The 14,935-nt window shown below is 42.5% G+C and overlaps 1 protein-coding gene across 1 annotated transcript in view; it reads left to right on the top strand.

The window, feature by feature from the left end:
- The window catches only part of fgf14 (fibroblast growth factor 14), a gene marked incomplete at its 5' end in the record, with an annotated part of 327,598 nt that overhangs the window by 81,784 nt on the left and 230,879 nt on the right, over positions 1-14,935 (top strand). The window lies entirely within an intron of this gene.

Raw genomic sequence — 14,935 nt, 5'->3', positions numbered from 1 at the left:
GTGTGAAATTTATGGTTTTGAGGGTTTTTATTGGGTCTTTTCCCGTGTGTTATGAGTAAATCTTTTTTATGGTTTTATTTTGTTGTATTTATCTGCGACACCTTAAAGGCTGGTCCGTGACAATATTTTCGGACATGGCGGTCCGTGGCACAGAAAGGTTGGGAACCGTTGTGATAGATGACAGTACTTCCTGATTCCTGGTTCCTAGTGGACTGAATCAAGATAACTTAACTTAACTTAACTTAACTCAATAATCGGAACAAAGTGAAGCTTGGGGGTAATTTTGTTATGTTTTTTGTGATTTGTGGTTTTATGTGATGATCTTATCAGTCCAGTTCTCACTATCCTTGAACTGCTATCACAGCAATTTGTATAACCTCAGTGTCATGTTCAGTGGTACAAGTTCATTACATTCAGGCTTGCAAAAAACTACACAAAATGCATGTTAATTTGAAGTTACTAAGGCTGTTGGGGTTTGTTGATGGAAATGAGCTCATGGAGTCACAACAATAGGTTGAATAAGAAATGTACATTTCATTTTGGATTGATTTTTCATCAGACTTTACATATATGAGAGTTCAACCTGTAAAAGTTACTAAAGTCTTTTCTCTCAAACGGTCAGATGAGGGTGACTCCTCTGGCTGCAAAAAGAGGTCTGACTGTATTAAAGAGGATCCATGTGGTTATGTGATGTATCTGTAAAACCTTCCTCGTGAGTGTATGTTCTCAAAGTTCTCACGTTTCAAGTTTTATTGGTATCATGTGGATGACAATACAAAATAAGACAATAAGTCAGGGTATTATTTAGTACATGGATGACTTTTGGATGAAAGGTCGCTACTATATCAGCGTGCAGTATCCTCGATCAGTCAGTTCCATCACTTGCTCATCACAAATGCAAGAAAGCAACAGCCAAAATATTCAGTATGAAGTTGTAAATAGCATGAGTGGATCCATCTTTCCATCTTTGCCCAAAATGCATTTTTAAATCTAAAACTTTTCTTTCCTCTTTAAATGGTTTGTGAAATGTTTGTTTACATAAAATCGCAGCTTGTTTTCCAATTTATTGCGTCCTAATTATGCCAAAGCCCAACACACACACACACACACACACATAAATATATATCCTAAATAATTTCTCTTTTCTGTATTTTCTGTCTTTTCCTATCCTCACATGTTGGAGAGTCACTGGGCTCAGGATGCAGGAGTCCTGCAAAGTCACAGCATAGTCAGCCCCCCTCGCCCTCCCCATCCCTTCCTGTTCAAACACACCTTCCCTGCCTTCCTCTAGGGAGGCGAAAAATCATTCGTTATTTTAATGGGTGTCAAATATGTTTTCCAAATCTACTAAAAGGTTATCGTTGTTACACATGGACAAGTGCTTATATCTGAATCAATGTTAACTTTGTTACTTGGGAAATTTACTGCTTTCCCGGCCGACCACGGTGCACAAACTTAATCGGCATGTTTTCACAAAGTGCAGCTTGAGGGTGATTTATACGGCCGAGGTGACTGACTGCTCTTTGATAGAGCGGGAGAAAAACATACATCCGAGAAGTGCGATGAAGGCATAAATAACGCTCCCTGTATTTTCATTTGAATGTCTGACACATGAAGATTATGTATTGTTAGTGTTAGAACGGCAGGGGGGTTGGGAATCGGGGGCAGTTGGTGGCAAATGTGGTAATATAAATGAATGACATATGACTCTGAAAACAACCTCTGGTGGTTTACACAGCCAGAAACTGATTTAGCCCAACCTCAGACCACATCCTACCCTCTGGATCTCTCCTCACCTGACACCATGGAGGTCTTGCCCTCCTTACAAGCATCACTGCGAGATGGATTTATGAGTAAAAAAAGCAAAACAAAACAAATGTATTTAAAAAAGACTAAGAAAGAAAAAGACACAGAAAGGCAAAGAAAGAACGAGAGCACTGCTGTTCCTCCAGTGCCCGAGCGTCACTATTTGTCTTGGGTGAGTTAGCTTTATCTAATAAAGTGTCTCTGTATTAAGATGGATACTTCAAACGCTCTTTTGTCTCTATAATCACAGAGCAGGGAGGCAGAACTCACACATTCCTCGCTCAATTTATTATTAATAAGTACATCACTGGGAGAAAGATATCCTGGGGACCAAAACACCCGCAGAGCGTAACATTCATCAAACGTAAACGAATATCACAATACACAGGATACAGAGGCTCCAATAACAGATAATTGATGAGAAAGGTCTTTGGGTGCACTGGATCACTGTTGATGGTTATCATTATACAACATCATTTTATAGTTTACAACAAAGGATGAACTGGTTGTTGAAGGGAAACATTTTCGCTGCCTTGTGTGTGCAATTAAGAGGAATGTTTGCGGGACAGGGGTCAGTCCGCGCTCTCGTGATTAAGCTGTGGTTAGCGGCATAACTGCATCCTCTCAATACTTATGTTTTCTCGCAAGACCTTAATCTATTGCAACCGCAGCAATTACCCTTCTGACAGGATAACAAAACACAAACACAAACAACACGATCACATCTAAGGCATTTTTTTTAATAACCCCTTCATCTTCTGCGGGATGAGACTTTGAATTCTGTTTTCTTTTTAAGATGCTAAATAAAATCTCAGCTGAAATATGCAAAGTAAAACTCAACAAACTCAAAAGATAATTCAGGGAGATGTTTTTGCTTACATTTGTAAGTGATAATGAGGCTCGAGTCTGCGTCTGACAACAGCGAGGCACTGTTTCAGATGACAGATGGGACCCACTGAGTGACTTACAGAATAAGCCACTCCCCACCCCGCTGCACAACCTGTGCTCCGGTGTCGGGTTTCCAGCAGTCAGTAGCAGCTCTGACACATGTAGCTATAGGTCCCCCCATGTCTGAGGGCAGGAATTCAATCAATAAAGCTCACCCCTCAACGAGATATACCGTGTTACAGCACAGGAACGGAGTGAGGAGTGGGAGCCATCTGCTCCCCCTGTCACATGTCAATCTGTGCAGCTAATGTCCAACATATTGGGTCATCACTCATATAGCTTAAACCACCTTCGCTGGCTTTATGTAATGAAGCTGTAACTCAATTGGCATTAGTTTACCATCCCAGGTGCCTGCTCTCAAATCAGCTTGCATCTGTCTCCCTGCCCTCAGGGACCAGAGATTGTTGATGAGTCATTTTCACTTTTCAAGCTATGCGTTAGTAATTCTTTACCGAGGTGCTGTTAATGTTAGCCAAATAAATCTTGTGGCTCTCATTGTATTTCACTGAAGACATTATGGCTGAGTAGTCATTTCTCTGATAGTTTTTTGAAGTTTGCCTGAGGGGTAGGCTACGGAGTGCAACAGAGTCAGGATTCCTTTGCCTTAGCTGGCTTGGTATAACCTAAAACCCAGTTGGAGATAACAGGCGATTCTCTGCTCTGGGCTCTGTGCACATTCACACAGGTAGAGTGAGTGGTGTGCTAGCACTTTGAGAAAGCACCGATCCATTTACCACTTACCCTCATGCTTGCAATCTGATGACACAATTTACATCACTTGCACCCAGGCACACTTGCAGAACACACCTACCTAACATACTTTTTGCCATCAAAGAGGTGCATTTGCTAATTATCAGCAGGTGGAGAATTAAAACAGCAAAAAGGCAGCGTCATTCCAAATCCGATTACTCCCCCCCCCCCCGTGGGGCCTCTGAGCATACTTGCTTTTAAAGAGCTTCTACACAATCAGCACTGCTTATGAAGTGACTACAGTAATCAAATGCTAGACAACCTCAGAGTGCCTTAGAGTGAACCACCCACGTAATGAAAGCATCATTAGCCACAGCCTTGCTTGATCGGTAGATGTCTAACAGCTCGGAAGGTGTTGGGGCTGTATTTTTCTTTTTTTAAGTCCTATTTTTGACTGATATGAAGTATTGCACAGAGCGACTTTACAACAGGAGTGTCATTCTGTTTCTTAGAGGCTGTAAGTAATTTTTTGACATTTCCAAAGGCGTGACATTCAGTGGAAAATGCCGAAAATGAGCAAGGCCTGATTTACGAGCAGAAAAGCAGATTCCGTAATAACATTGCACTGAAAGATGGGTTTCAAACACAACCTGTCATGAAAGCCAGAACTAAAACAGACCTGAGCACAACATTACGTCCTGAATGAAGCGGACTGTCTCAGTGTCCCAGTTCGATGGGACAATTCATCATTCGGGGGTATAATAAGGTTGCTATTGTTTCAGGGGTCTGCATAATTCTGCTCTCATAAGAATATGAATACTTCCCCATCTGTTTGGTATTAGCTTTCAAACCCGCACTTAGCTGCAAACCCACAGCCATGCGAGACATTTAGTGTTTAATTAAAAAGAAAGAAAGAAAGGGAAAAGTCAGAATAAAATTATACTGCTATAAAAGAGTCTTGCCAACAATAACATTATCGTTTGACACGCAGCATGTCAAAAAAAAAAAAAAACTGCTTCATATCACAGTTAAGAGAACCGACCTTTGAAGAAAGCGTGCGTGTGCACGTGTGTGCGTGAACCAACTGATTTTAAAGCTTCAAAGATCGCTTTTAGGATACCACAAAAGAATAACCTCTGACACCCAAACAAACAAACACAAGCCACATTTAAATAGCACAAGTTGGAAAAGTCTGAAAGCGCACTTCTCTGGTGTGTGCGCTGCACACTGTACGTGTGTGTCATAAAGAGCAGGGACATGTCTGTTATGTGCAGTTTGATTAAAGCATGATGGCTGGTGTCCAATCTGCTTTCCAGGGGAGTGCTGTGACAGCCAGCAGCTCGTCTACCTGCTGCCTCCTCTGCGTGTTAGGTGATTTACGGCTGACTCCCTCCGTTTATGTACTGCCTTATTTTCATTTCTACCCCGCTGAGTGCCAGGTTCAGAACTCCTGAAGAAATATTATGCTTTGCTGACAAAATACAGTGACAGCCATCACCCAGCCTTAAAAGAGTGCCAGAGTGTTTAACAGTACGAGAGCCTGGGAGACAAGGCGAGGTTGAAGGCATCTGTAAGCGCGCGGCCCATTGAAACAACCATTTGATCTAAACCAGCTCTGATTGGGTGGAATGATGTTTACAGCCGAGTTAGAATCCACTTTCAATTAAAAAAATGACACGGGGGAAAAGGGGAGGTCTGTAAAACAGACGGTAAAATTTATTGAACAACTTTTACAAGGGTCTTGTCTGAGAAACATGTGGCGCACAAATGAAATGTTTGTTTCGACAGACGGCTTCGCCTGCAGACGAGCAGGTAACTTGACGCCAGGGACTTTTTCATTAACCCCGAGTTCAAACCCTGCTGCCGTTCCAGGCTTTTGTGGGAAAGCAACAATTTGATGTAAACGGGATGAATATAAATACCACTGTTGTTCAAGCGCCGCCATGTTTCCTATTCATTCCAGCCTGTTTTCTCCTTTACAAGAACTACTCTGAGCTGTAATGAGGTGTTGTAGCGTCCCGAGGCGTTATCATTTGCCGCATTATTATTTCAAAAGCTCAGACAACAGCACAGTCTCTGATGTAATTCTCATGCATATGGAAGGTGTTCCAGTGACTTGATATCCTGGTTTTGGAGGAGTAGGGGACCCCCACACACACTAAATAAAACGAGTGATCACAAACCTAATGAGGCAAACGAGTGTTTGGAGCAGTTGAGACCAGGTGTCAGATGGACATACTGCTGTCTGTAATTAGCCCCTAGCTACATAGATCATTGCTTGTTTTTATTTAGATTCCAGCTATGAAACATAATCATGAATTAAAAGCTCAAAAAAAAAGGGAAAATAAATCCACCCACCTCCTTGCATCTGAGACGACTATAAATAAAAATTGTCATTGTAACCTAATCAAATTATGAGACGTATTTTGGTTAGGCTGTCACTTGTTTGACGCTCTCAGTCTCTCTCTCCCTCTCCTTCTTTTTCTCAGCAGACGAGGCAAAGCAAAGTGAATCCCCTGAGGTCCTCTCATCTCTCTTCAGGAGCTGCCGACTCTCTTCTCTTTATGGCACACCCAGAAGGATTAAGCGCAAATGGCATTCACATGATTTCAATAAGCTCAGGGAGACAAGAACCAGCCTTTCAGCACATTAGCTTTTTGCTGCAGAGGACACAAAGCAGACGCAGAACAACTGCGGGAGGGAGACGCACGGTTTATAATGATCATAATAATAGACCGGTCTGGCACTGCTAAAATGAAATTCCACTGTCCCCCACCACCACCACAGAAAAAGAAAGAAAAAGGCTCAGTGAGTGATGATGTCATCAGTAATGGACCAGATTAGGTTAGACGTGAACCTGAGGTGACACTGTCGTAAAAGCTGACCCCTCCTCCGCAGGCAAAGCCAGAGACTGGGCCTTTTAAAAATAGCAGTCAAAAGAGGTCTTTTTGGAGGCAGTTGACTTATGTCAAAGGTCACCCTAAGTATTTGTAAAAGCAGGATCCAGGACCCGGATGTAAACAAAGGGGTCTCCCTTGGCTGCCAAAAATTCAAACGCATGATTGGATGGTTTTTCATTATTAATGACGGTCGACGGAGCTTTGGAACAAACTATGACTGAATGATGAATAGTTAAAGCTGCTGTTATCAGCTATTTTTACAATCAGAGTGAAGCAAATGACTGTATGTGCCGTTTTTCTTCGCTTCAGAGCTCTCTATCACTTATCAGCTCATTGCTTTGGTTTTTGATTCAACTTTACTTACCATCTCATCAGTGATGTTTTCAGAACAACACACAAGTTACGATAAACCCACTCCACGCCCTCATCCAGCTCACAGCCAAAACTGGCAGCTAGTTCTTGAAGCAAGCCAACTTCATGGAAAGTTGTGTTATTGTTCTCGCTAGTGCAAAATGCACCGAACAAAAAATCACCTACATCACTTGCTATTTGTTGACGGAGGGCAAGTGCATGTTATTCCCCTCTCACACTGTGGCTATATCTGTGGTCAATAGGGCAAAGATTTAAATTCGGAGGTGGTGAACAACTGTTTTTGTTTTTGTTTTTTGCCTGCGCCAACAGAAATAAAAGATTAATGTTGTATAAATTTATGTCGGAGAGGAGCTTGGTGAACCCAGAGTAGCATTTACCAGCTAAAGAGGCAAATACAGTCCATCCAGATTTAGCAAACAGCTTTGCAGGCGCCAAAGATGATTATTTATAATATCAGCTTTAATCCTGGATAATTCATATACTTATTATTTAAAATGCATACTGCTTTATAAACAGCGCTTGGATTATTTTGGATATCAGTCAGACATTTGCTAAGATCCTACAAGTGGTTATCAGTAAACACTACTCCTTTAAAGTTAGCTATCTGTTCTTGTTAAGGTGACATGCTGCCAGTTTAACCAACTATCCAACTTAATCATTAATTTACTCTTTCATAGTTTTAATGTGCAGTAAGGGAAATAATTATTTGATCTGCCAAATTTGTTTGTGGTTTGCTCGATTACAAAGAAACAAACAGTCTCTCATTTTAATGGAGAGAGACAAACACATTACATAGAAGTTATAAACTGCTTTGTATGTCATTGAGTGAAATAAGTATTTGATCCCCAAGCAAGACATGACTTAGTACTCGGTGGAGAAACCCTCGTTGGCAAGCACAAAAGTCAGACATTTCTGGCACCAGGTTGACCAACATCTCAGGAGGGATATTGGTCCACTCATCTTTACAGAAACTCTCTGAATCCTTTAGGTTTCTTGGCTGCTGCTTGGGACTCCAAGCTTCAGCTCCACAGATTTTCTATAAGACTGTGGTCTGGAGGCTGGCTAGGCCACTCCATGACCTTAATGTGCTTCTTCTTTATCACTCCTTTCTTATCTTGGTGGTATGTTTTGAGTCATTGTCATGCTGGAAGACCCAACCATGGCCCATCTCCAGTGTTCTGGCTGAAGAAGGTTTTCATCTAAGATTTTACAGTGTGTGACCCTCAGTGCAGTGAAGTCATCCTGTCCCCTTAGTAGAAAAACAGCAAAGCATAGTGTTTCCACCACCGTGCTTGACTGTGGGGCTGGTGACTGTTGGGTAATACTCAGCATTTCTCCCGCTTCAAACACGGTAAATCAAGCTGATGCCAAAGAGTTCAGTTTCCTCTGAATCATTTAGATGTTACCTGGCAAACTTAAGATGGGCCTTCTTGTTTACTGCGCTGTGCTGGTGTTTTAGTGACTGTGGTTCCAGCTGACTTCAGATCATTAACAAGCTCCTCTCACGATCATCCGCACTCCAGATGGAGAGCGACTGATGATCATGTTATATTTCTTATATGTCTGAATAATCACACCAACAGTTGTCACCTTCTCACTAAGCATCCTGCTGATGGTCTTGTAGTGCTTTCGAGCTTTGTGCAGGTCTACAGTCTTGTTCCTGACGTCCTTTGACAGCTCTTTGCTCTTGCCCATGGTGGGGGAGAGGCTCGATGAAAGAAACTCTGTGGACACGTGTGCTATATACACACAGAAATATCTGTCATTGATTGATTGATTACAATATGCAGGAGCCAGGCTGTGTTGTACAGGATTGGATACTTTGTAACTTTCATATTAGGTTTTTTTTTTTCTGGGTGTTTTCTTGATATTTTATCTCTCTACATTAAAATGAAACTACCATAATAACTAAAGACTGTTAATTACCTTGTAAGTGAGCAAACTTATGAACTCAGGGGGATAAAATAATTATTTTCTTCAGTCTACCTGATGGTGTTCGTAATTAGACATCTTGCCCTGGACTTTTCCCTAAAGATTGCATTCAGAGAGCTTTTGGTCTCTTCTGTAACATAAATATCAACAGATACACTAAGAGAGAACACACAGCGACCCATTAAAGCAATTTCAACCATTAGCTTGTCAGTATGGCTTCCAACTTCTCCACTTATTTCACTCCTTTTCTTATTCTAGTTTTCATTATCGCCTGATGTCCTTTCTGGCTGTCTTGTTCTCCTTGTCTGCCTCTTTTATCCTTTCTCCCCTGTGAATGTGACTAATCGTTGAGCTCGGTGAAGGTAGAATGGCACTCGGTCCCCTCCTTCCTCCCCTTGCTCCCCTCCCTCCACCACTCTACACGCTCCACTCCTGCACTGTCAGTGATTTTTCATCGCCCTTGTTGGGGCTGTTTTATGCATTGTTTCCCTGATGCAGTGATTGATGTCAGGGGCTGGTAATCTGGGGGAATGAGAGGCTGGATGGTGGCCACCGAGTCCCCCTCTGTCTCTGACACGTGTCGGCTGAGCTGCGCAGCGCTGTGCTGCGCTGGGGCCCCCTGTTTGGCCGCGGCCACTGCTGAGGCTGCTTGCTTCGCTCACTCAGCCAGTCCTCATTTCCATTTCAATCTCGAGCTCATGAATGCAAAAACTCTGGCCGAAAATTAATAACACCACGCAGGGGAAAAGTGGGCGCAAGGGAGAGGGAAGGAAAGACAGAGAGAGATGGAAAGGAGAGTAAAAAAGGAGAATGGGGAGCTGGGGTCTTTTTCACCCCTTTTGTTCCTCCAAAAGTGCCCCTTATTTTATTTCCCTCTCTCTTTCACCAGGATCCTCCAATGAATGGCATTACAGACAAAGCCATATCCAGAGTGACACAAATTTATTTCGGTTGCAGCGCCATAGTGTATTTCTACAGAACCAGGGGCGATTTGTCTGGGGACAATTTGGTTTCCATAAAGGATTTAAATGGTTTCTGTGGAGATAGTGGGGTGAAATTTAATTTGTTTCTCATTTACTACAGCAGGTATGAAAAGGAGAAAAATTGGATGGCTGATGGGCTAAAAATTGGTGCTGTCCCTCTGCTGTATCCCCAAAGGACCGAGGCCCTGCATCATATAGATTGAGTTCGACCCCCCCAGCCCTCCCAACCACAAGCCACGCCAACGCGCGCACGCACACACAGAGCCTTCCTCCTGCCCAGAGAGAGCTGTAACCTTAAACCAACTTAAACAGTAACCTTTGGGGAGGCTGCCAATCACTCCTAAAACAACGTTTCCATCGATCGGCCTGTCTGCGTGATTTATGGGCTCATTTTACACTAATTGAGAATTAGAGGGCGGATTAGTGGGCCTCAACACTTCGGCCTGATATGCACTCTGAGCAGTGTAATCTGTCACGCTGGGATGTCCGACACTCTCTTACTCACAAAGGAGGGGAGGAGGGAGTAGAGTGAGGGGAGAGGAGGGGAGGGGGGTGGTGGTCCTTTCTAATTGAATTTCCAGATAACACGGAAATTAATTTGACACCAGTGAAATTTGACTACGACTCTGCCGCTGCGCTCTCCTGCTCCCCCATCGTGAAACCTACGTGTTTCCCCTCTTCCTCTCCTTCTTTCTTCCTCTCCCTTTATCTCTAATTTGTCCGTTCTCGCTCTGTTTCTGCTGTGCCTAGCAAACACTATTGATCCAAATCACTTTGAGTTGAGGGCTTTCTGAAGCATGGAATTCCTAAATCATATTTGTGCTCATATTAGAGCAGTTCATCTGCTGCTATCTTCAGCCAGATAAAGAATATTACCTTTCATTTTGTTTGACTGTGTTCAAATTATATATTTTTTCTCTTTCTTCTCTTTCTTTCCCCCCTGTTTTTATGGGGGGGGAATCTCCTTTCCCGAGCCCTGCGAATGCATGCAGGCGAATGCCCAGAGTCAACAGTTGGAATTGAATTAGGGTCCCGGCTCGCCAGGTCCATTGTCTGGGTAATTTGTCCTATAAGTGGCAAAATGAAAGCACTCTCCACGGTTCTCTGAGCACCTGCTGTTGTGTCACTCATCACTGCAGATACAGAAAGTGAGAAGGAGGGAGAGAGAAGTGTCTCAAAGATCACATGTTCAATTGCTGCGCCATTATCAACTCAGATGTCGCTGCAGCTTCTTTTTTTTTTGTCAAGCATGTGTAACGACATCAGAATAATCCTCAGCTGCAAAGCAGGGGAAAGATCAAGTCTGAAAAATCTGTGTTGTTTACAACGCTTAATGACAAAATGGTCTTCCTGTGGAATTTTCAGTTGTGGTTCCAGCAGCTGAATTAAGGTGTATCTCGTATTCAAGCACGGTTGTGATGACTGGCTGCTCTCAGTCTTCTTCCATCTTCATTAGCTTGTACACATGTGTCGGGTTGCAGCTTGCTGAGGCGGAGCTAACGCTAAATATTTTGTTTATCGCTTGACTGTCGAATAAATAAAGACCCATACCTTACAGAGGCAACGATTTTCAGATAAAATATTAATCTGCAGCTGCGAAACAAAATTAGTAAAGCAATTCTCTTTGAAAGGTCGAGTTCTTTCAAATGCAAATATTCAGGTAAGTATCACGAGAGCTAAACCTTTTACCTTTACTGTAAATTACAGACCTCTTTTTTCTTTTTTGTAGCTCGCATTGTGTGGGAGTTAAGTTTGCTCGGGAGCTCTTTAGCAGGCTAAGAGATGCATTTATCTGCGTAATGAACTTTGGACGCTAGCTAACTTAATCCCAGTAATGCCTGCGAGAGTCAATTAGCGCAACTAGATTCAGTGCAGTATTTATCTGATAGAGCAGACCTGGCAACTACACACACCAGAACACACGCACCATATTGACCATCTTCATCTTATCTTTCAGCTAATGGGACCACAGGGCCCATCATCAACTCCGCTCTAAAATACAGTGTAAGGTTTTTTTTTCTTCTCTTTTTGAAAAGCCTGTGGGGAGTTTTGAAATTGAGTAGCTGTTGATTTGCAGCACTAACAAGTCTTTTAAGAGTTGATTTTACTCTCCCCTGATCATTTCAGTTTATAATGGTATAAGTGTGTTAACCTGGATTCCCCCTCAATCAGTGCTTGCAGGATATTATCAGCGTGGCACACAGGTGACAGCATATTACAAGACCTGTAACAGATACCTCTGGGATCTTCATCTCCCTTATGACAGGGTCTACTATGTGGAGCAGGAGCCTGCATAGAGAATAATAAATGACAGGATTTGAAAAGACGAGGCCGTTAGCAGGCACGGTCATGGTCTACATTGCCCTTTTTGTCTCTCCAGGGACAAGTGCAAGTGTGCGTGTGTGTCTTTGTGCTCGCTTGACTGCGTGTGTGCGCTCCAGCTGTGCTTTCACACAGACCTGCTTAACTTTTGCAACAGCGTCAGTGGTGGCTATTGTCTTGTAGCAGGCGGCACACTGTGGGTTACAGAGGTCTCTATCTGCCTGCTTCCTCATTTCTTATTCAGACCCACAGGGACAGAAGGGAGAGAGCGGAGTGGAGGGGAGGGGGTGAGAAAGGAGAGAGAGAAGGGTTTGCAAGGGGGCGGAGGAGGAGGATAACTGAGAGGCTGATGGAGACTAGGTGACAGGTTGGAATGGGCCATCAATAGATCCATCAGGCGGGTAATTTGGAGTGCGCTTAACATACATCAGTAGAGTCGTAGGAGCTGGTATCTGTCTTGTCGTGGAATCACAGTAAATAAGAGTTAAAGATGGTGTCAGGCTTGACCTGACTGACCTCCCTGCACACACACACACACACACACACACACACACACACACACACACACACCACTGACAGCACTGGAACAGAGCAGCATGGAGCACGACAAAGACATAACACTTAAATTAACATGTTCACATGCACTCTCACATACACACATTCAGACTTGCAAAAACATCCAATCTTAGCTTTAGAATAACACTCAGCATCTCATAAATAAAACTACTGACAACCGTGGTATAAAACAGCGGTGTTGTGCAAGAATATATTTGGTGGTCAGGGAGATCTGATAGCTGAGTGGTAAAGTGCATACCATCCCACATGAAGTCAGAGGTTCAAATGCTGGCTGGCTGCTCCGTCTGCCTCATGTTTACACTTCCTTTCGCTGTAAGTGTCTGATCAAGTCTTAAAATGCCTAAAATAAGCTTTTAGGCAATATTGCTTGAACTGAGTGAGTCCTTTTCATTTTGTGAAACTATATGACAGGCAAAATCTTAACTAGAAGAACAAACCCGCTCATTGACAAACAGGTTGGAGCGTCTCTCGATGACAGCTAGAAAACAAATGCTGCAGGTGCTTTGAAAACAGTGCATAGCACCAGAGGGCAGGCAGATGAGCCTCATCCCAGTGGAAGATGTGTCTCTCTCTTTGTGTAAACGTACACTTGTGTGTGTGTCAGGGTGTTACAGCGGAGCATGTGACTATAAAAGTGAAACACCTTAGGCTAAGTGCTGTTCCTGCCACTCACACTCCCCACTAACCTTTCGAACACACACCATCCAGCCTTATAGGTGTCATCTCACATTTGGGGGTGACTCAGGGGTGAAGCTTGATGACATTAAGAGATGACTCATATACCAGTTTTTACTATATAGACACTCCTGATCACTTTTAGTGTCATTTTAGTACTTTTTGGCTTTTCTATTTACACTGCCGCTGTTCATACTTTTGCTATACATCGGTCACTTTTGAACAAAATTGTCTCTAGGGCTTGATTTTATAGCTGTAACTCTTGTTTTGCCAAGAAGTGAAAAGTTAAAACCACAAGCCTCAGTCCACAAGGGATGATAAGTTTGACTAGTGTGAGCTTGTTGCGAGAAATATATTTCCAGATATAATTCACTGAAAGTACACACAGGAGGATTGGAAGCGAACCACCTGACATCACAGCTTATTGAAGTTTCACAGCCAAACTCTGCCAGAAGATCCACTGAAGTCAATCAACCAGGTGATCATGTTTGGCAGCATCTCAGATGTAGAGAGCTGGGCATTTGGTGAGCAGAAACCCCTTTTGGCTTTGAGTGTCTCTTAAGCTGGCAGGAATTTGCAGGCAAGCAGTCCTCCATGCTCACCAAGTGTGACTTGATCAAAAGTGAAATGATTAAGTCACATAATCTTACACCTTCATCAAAAAGAACTAGGTTGAAATACTTTATATATCTGAAGATACGTTAAGATTTTCCCTGCTTTTTCCTCTTGGTTCAGTCTTCAGCCACTGCTAAATACACGAATGCGAAGCACCTCATATGCTGTCAATCGACAATAAATGATTCACAACACATGAAGATATAAATGTACAATTCCACCATATATAAATTTTTATGTTAGAGAAACATCATATGTCCATGTCAGATTATGAATCTTTTAGCCAGCGCACAAAACACACAAAAATAACTTTTATAAGTCCAAATTTAAAGGAAAAAGTTGGAGAGCTAAGACTGACCATGCTGAATAGTACCTCTGTCTCCATTTAAGTGTTATCTCACAGAATCAAAGTCCAGCACAGCAGTAATACTCTGCTCATTTCATCCCTTTTTATCCTGTCACATTACAAACTCGCCCCGTGAGTATTTGATGGGCAGCTCTGCCTTTTCACTCTCTGTGAAAACTAAACTCTGGATCCGAGCAGCAGATCTCGGTCTAAATACAGAAATGAAAAAAATCATAACAGGACACGCTGGAATCCAGGAACCATTTATATGAGGTAATTTGACCGCATACAACAAACCTACCAAACAATGCTCTCAGAGTTACAGTGAGGCAACTGTATTAAAAAGCCACCACAATCATGTTATTTGGCCTGTGGCTGAACACAAACATGTTTTCTTTTCTTTTTTTTCCGTCCCCAGTATAACTGTGGTCATACTTTCCCTACACAATAAACCAAATTAGTGGCAGGAAAATCTGATCATGAGCGCTCATGTTTTTGCGCAGTTGGAGTTGTGAATAGAGTTGTGTAGTTATTGGACACAATCTGGACAGTTTGTATCTGTCAGGTGCACCTTTTTATCTGAAGTGTAAATGTATATGTTTATACCCTCTGTATGCCTCGTCTTGTAACCATAAATCAAAAGAGACATGCTCAAATAGTCAAATAGCGGAGCTATATTAAGGATTTTTTACATTTTGTGTACTTAGAATAAACTCACATTTATTTAAATGACACAAAAATCCCTCATAATATTAAAAATCTAACTTAGC

Source organism: Aulonocara stuartgranti (assembly GCF_965226115.1).
Source record: "Aulonocara stuartgranti genome assembly, chromosome: 16".
In the NCBI taxonomy this organism is placed as follows: Eukaryota; Metazoa; Chordata; class Actinopteri; order Cichliformes; family Cichlidae; genus Aulonocara; species Aulonocara stuartgranti.
The sequence above is the reverse complement of the archived record's forward strand: the minus strand, read 5'-3'. Positions and strand labels throughout refer to the sequence as shown.